Source organism: Rhipicephalus microplus, unplaced genomic scaffold (assembly GCF_043290135.1).
Source record: "Rhipicephalus microplus isolate Deutch F79 unplaced genomic scaffold, USDA_Rmic scaffold_217, whole genome shotgun sequence".
NCBI classification, from domain to species: domain Eukaryota; kingdom Metazoa; phylum Arthropoda; class Arachnida; order Ixodida; family Ixodidae; genus Rhipicephalus; species Rhipicephalus microplus.
The window spans coordinates 271,573-277,500 of record NW_027464788.1 but is presented as its reverse complement, the minus strand read 5'-3'; positions in this window follow the sequence as shown (position 1 = coordinate 277,500).

The following is a 5,928-nucleotide window of genomic DNA, read 5'->3' as shown; positions in this document are numbered from 1 at the left end:
GACCTCACCATATGTGACGCAAACCTAAACCAGGATATTAAAAGCTGGGAAGTACTTAAAACCTATAATCACAGCGATCACAGATACATTAAAGTTGTTATTAAAAATGAAGAACTTCCAGAGGAATATGGCCTAACGTTAAAAGGGCAAACAAAAGTCATGGAAAAGTTGCAAATTGATCCCTGGTTTGAGGAAGTCCAGGGGAAAATAAACACGAAGGAAAGTATTGAAGAAATAGTGAATACGCTACACGAGAAAATCGAGAAACTTAAGAAGGAATTCAGTAAAAAGAAAAAACCTTCTAAACAAAAACCGAATACTTGGTGGTCAAGAGACCTAGAAATTGAAAGGAAGAGAGTCAGAGCACTACGAAGGAGGTATCAAAAGGCGAAAGGGGATATCAGAGAACAATACAAAAAGGAATACTATAAAGAACATGACACGTATAACAACATGATAGAACAGGCTAAAAACAACAGTTGGAAAACTCTATGTACTAAGGCTACGAAAAATCCATTCATCCTACCGTATAAAATTGCACGAAATAAGATGAAAACCAAGGTTATGTTTAGAAGCATCACAAAAGAAAATGGAGAAGTCACAAAGACTCTTCAGGAAACAATAGAACACATTCTAGGAAATTTATACCCTAACTGCATGGAAAATGACGAGCCAGGACACAGTCAAATACAATCAAGCAACGACACAATAAACAATAACAAACAGGGAGGAAATTGGACATCGGGAGCAGAAATGAGAGAAAGAAATTTACCCAGTGATGACCTCCCATTTACAGAGATTGAAGTAACGCAGATAGTAAAAAATCTGAGGAAAGATGTAACCCCCGGACCAGACAACCTAAAAACTAACCTCATACAAGTGATGTATGAAAGGCATAAGACTTTCTTTGTCAATCTTTTTAATGCATGCTTAAAGCACGGACATTTTCCTCAAAGATGGAAAGAATCTAAAATTATATTGATTCCAAAAGGGAACGGAGAGGACAAATCCGAGGAAAACAAATATCGCCCAATAGCTATTAACTCGATTTTGGGAAAAATATTAGAAAAGCTCATAAAAGATAGAATCTATTATTTCTTGTTTAAAAATCACCATTTTAACAAAAAACAATTTGGATTTACCCATGGGACATCAACAACCACGGCATTGGAAGAAATAATCAAACGAATAAACCAAGCGAAAATTGATAAGCTAAACAGCATGCTAATAGCACTAGATATTAAAAACGCATTCAATTCTATAAAACCCGAAGTAGTTATTCAGAAATTAGAAGAATATAAGTGTCCCAACAACCTAATAAAACTGGCGGACAATATTCTACGGAACAGGAAAATAATCTATGAAACAGATGGAGTAAAAATTAAGAAAACACTAACTTCAGGTTCCCCACAGGGGTCACCTTTAAGCCCACTCTGTTGGAATATAACAATAGGCGACCTACTAGAAACTCAGCTTCAAGAAGGAGTACACATCCAAGCCTTTGCGGACGACGTGGTGTTACACATAAAGTTCCGCTCAAGAAAAGAGGTGGAGGAAAAAGCTACGAAGGCACTAACACTAATAAATCAGTGGGCACATCAAAAAGGAATAACCCTGAATAAGGAAAAATCGGAATATATGATAATCGGAAAGCAGTACATTAGCCATCAACCCCAAATAAAAATCGGACAGGATAAAATCAAAATGGTTAACGAAATGAAAATTCTAGGGGTGGTCTTGGACACAAAACTAACATTCCTCCCACATCTAAAATACTTAAAAAGAAAAGTAGACGAAGTCACGTATAATTTAAGTCGTACAATAAAAGACGACAAACATACAAATAGAAACACACTACAGTTAATATATAAAAGGGGTATAGAACGAATGGTTACATACGCCTCCCCAGCATGGTATAGCCGAAAAACCATTTTTATTAAAAAACTGAAATCAATCCAAAGATTACCTTTATTATTAATAACTAAATCATTCAAAACAACATCAAATCTTTCACTCAACATATTAGCAAACATTCCACCTCTCCATTTGACAATCGAAAAAGAAAACGAATTACACTACATACTTAAGAAAGGAAAGAACTTCACATGGCAACAGAAAGTATACACCGAAAACGAAATAATGAAGAAACACGACCAATGGCAAGATCATCCAGCAAATAAAGTTAGCATACCCTTTGGAACAACAGAGGAAGAAGCAGACTTCAAAATATACACAGACGGATCAAAGAAAGAAAAAGAAACAGGAGCGGCATTTATAATACTAAACAAAGATAACCAAATCCAAACAGTGAAAAAATATAAACTTCCAGAACACAGCAGTAATTACGAGGCTGAGATCATTGCAATCCAGAAAGCAATAGAACATATCTGGCCTCTACAAGCTTTCGTTAAATACCAGCTTTTTACAGACAGCCAATCTGCACTTCTGGCAATAAAAAATCCAGATAACCTAAATCCAATTATTTGTAACATCAGGAAAACCTTAAGCCAAACACAAAGTAAAGATATTAAACTGACCTACGTAAAAGCACACAGTGGGAATATAGGGAACACATTAGCCGACGAATGCGCAAAAGAAGCGAGCAAAGACGGAGAGGAAATATTTGTTCCCATAACGAAAACAGTTATAGCAAAAGAATTAAAGAAAAAGTTAAACGACGAGTGGAATGAATTATGGAAGAAAGAAGGCAAGCATAGCTACACATTTACATGGATAAGAAATACAAATTTCATTCCGCCACATTTTCCAACTAATTACTACACATCACAGGCAATAACAGGACATGGAAGATTTCCATTCTACTTTACACGATTCGGAATACTGCAACAAGCGACATGTTATTGTTCAAACATAATAGAAAGTTTTGACCACTACTTACAGCAATGTCCCATTGTAACAAACGAAAGAAAGGAACTAAAAAGAATTTTAGGACAAAACCTGCAAAATAGAAAGCCAGAAATAATCAAACAAAAAGAAACAATGAAAATACTTGAAACAATGGTGGAAAAGATTAACGAGGCCATCCTACAGTGCTGAAAATTGAAGACAGACGAAAGAACTTGTAAAACTACAAAAGACAACAACTAGTGCTTGTCATGGGAAATGGCTCAAAAGACCGATATTGGAGAGGATACCTCGGCTTTCATTTCCCATGGGCACTGAAAACTACACATATACAGACACAACACAGAAGCGAGAACTAACAGCTTTAACACAGTATTGGAAAATCAAGAGGTTCAAAACAATCACAAAACTCCAAGATAACATTCCCTTTAAATAAATCAACCATTTATTAAGACAATACAATCTAAAGAAACGGCAACTAAGACACGGTTTATCTCATGCCACCAAAGAAATAATGAAAAAAAAAAAAAAAAAAAAAAAAAAAAAAAAAAAAAAAAAAAAAAAAAAAAAAAAAAAAAAAAAAAAAGAAGAAAAAAGGAAAAAAAAAAGAAGAAGACTTCAAGAATCAACGCACCAGCGGACTCGGAGGCCTCGAGGCCTAGAAGATCACTGGACAAGGACGAAGAAACAACCTCCTCAAGACAAGGAGAAGTGTGAAGACAACAGACATCATTACAGTTAAATTAAATTTAAATTAAATCCTTGACTCTAAGCCAACTAAATTATCATAGCTTATCAATTTTTCTTGAAAATAATCAATAAATGCCCGTTGACTAGCTGGCCCGTTCCCCTGACTCGTGGTTTCCTGGTGGTAGTCTTCTCATCTCTCTCACTCACCTTCACTCACTTTCTCACTTCCTAACTCTATATCTATCAAAATATCAAACATTCCTTCCCTCCCTTCCCTTCCCTTCTCTTCTCTCTACCCTACCACACTTTCATTCTTTCCTCCTTTCCCACCCATCTAACTCTTCCACTCTTCCCCTTATCCTCATCCTTTCTCTACCCCATCCCCTTCCATACCTGCGATACATTAGTGGTGCAGGTGGGCCCCCCCCCAAGGCCCTTCTCACATTCTGTCCCTATCTACTACTGCCACCAGGGGGCCCGAGTGGATCCGGCCAGCCATTCTCACAGGAGCGAGTTTTTCAAGGTTTTCGACAACAAAAAGAGTGAGTACGCTAAAACCTTTGCACACTCCTCTACTATAAAGTGACCGAGACCACCCGGGTGCCGAAAACCGCACGAAAATCGGCCAAGGAACGCCAAAAATCCGAGTTTTCATCGATGTAAACAGCCTCTTGGCGGCCATTACACAAGGAACACCCAAAACTCGACGATAACAGCAAATCCGCGGCTGATTTCGGCTGAATTCCGGTGCCGGGAGAGTCCTGGGGAGTATCCGAAGATAGGACAGCCAGTTTTGCGCGGGGATCTAGGGCGAAACGTCTGAAAATCGCCGGTTTTCCGACCGAAGTGAGTCCAGTTTCCCGCCAAAACATGGGCGCGGCCATATTGGATTGAGGTCACATTTTCGCCAAAAGTGGAATAACTTTGGAACGAAAGGTCGCAGGAAGACAAAACTGGTATCATTTTGATCAGAAAAAAGTGCTAATAGTGATAGGAAAAAACGCGGTGTTCCTACGTTAACTCTAACACCAAAATCCGGAACCCCCCTATTACCAGGGTTGAAAACCTGCACATTGTGGCCAGGTTGAGCAACTGGATTAAACCAAATTTGGCGGAACTAGGAAATTCTTGCTGAAAACGCTCGGAACCAAGTCCTGGTGCCACAGAACAGCAGAATTATTCTTCTCAGTTCAAGAGGGCCACAAAAGAACAAGGAATTTCAACTTTCCTGACCATTTTCTACAGTTAGACAAAAACAGCAAATCCGAGGCTGGTTTCGGTTCTTTTCTGGAGCCGGCAGTTCTGGAAGTGCTTGAAGACTGGATACACGCTTTTGCTAGTAGTTCTGGGGCGAAACGACAGGAATTGACATTTTCCGACTGTTCTGAGTTCGGATTCCCGTCAAAATGAGAGGTGGCCATCTTTGATTGAACACTTCACGCCAAAGGTAGAATAACTCCGGAACGAATCCCCGTAGAGAGACAAAACTGGTATCTATCTGTTTAGCGGAAAACGCCAACAGAGACAGGAAAAGTGCGGCGCCTCTACGCTGCCAAGAACACCTAAAACCGGCAACCTCTACTACCAAGGTTGAGGAACATCTCTGGCGATACCAGAACAAGTTAAAAAGGAGTAACTTTCTTCCAGACGGCAAACAACGGCTTCGAAGGCACAAACCCTTCTCTTGGAACACAGCGTGGAGATTAGGAGAAGATGTTGAAACCCAAGGGGATGAGAACGGAAACCCAGAAACAAGGACTGGAGGGAAGAGGACCTCTACAAACGGCAAACCCAGCAGTGGGGCCTACGTCAAAGGTCCTAAAAAACACAGGAAGCAATGACGACTCTGCAATTACAGACCCCACGCAAGGGGCGAAGACAGACAAGATACAGAAGAAGAAGACCAAGAGGGTGGAACAAAAACAAGTGACCAACAAAGAAGAGAAGGCAAAGAAAGAAGAACCACAAGGAGCGATGCCCGCCAAAGCTTCTCTTGAAACAGATTGGTGGAGCCCAACTGAGAATGACCAGGTAGAGGGAGGCAGCCGAGGAACCGAAACCGAAGAAGCTGAAGGAGGAGAGGTCCACCCTCAAACACAAACGGCTGCTAACGAAGGAGCGCTAGACAACTGGGACGAAGACAGAAATTCACAATCGTCACTCCCAACCAGCCGCGGAGAAAAGGGTACAGTTTTGTCTAGACTTTCCAAAGCAGACAAGAACACTATGAGGGCTCTCATTAAAATCTCTACATTGACGGGCGGCGACGAGGCGGTAGCCCAGCAGATTGAAGCGATAATCTCCGAACAAGCTAAATTGAAAAACCTGTTAATGGGACAGGCCCAACAGATTGCGTTCCAAAAAGGCAGGATC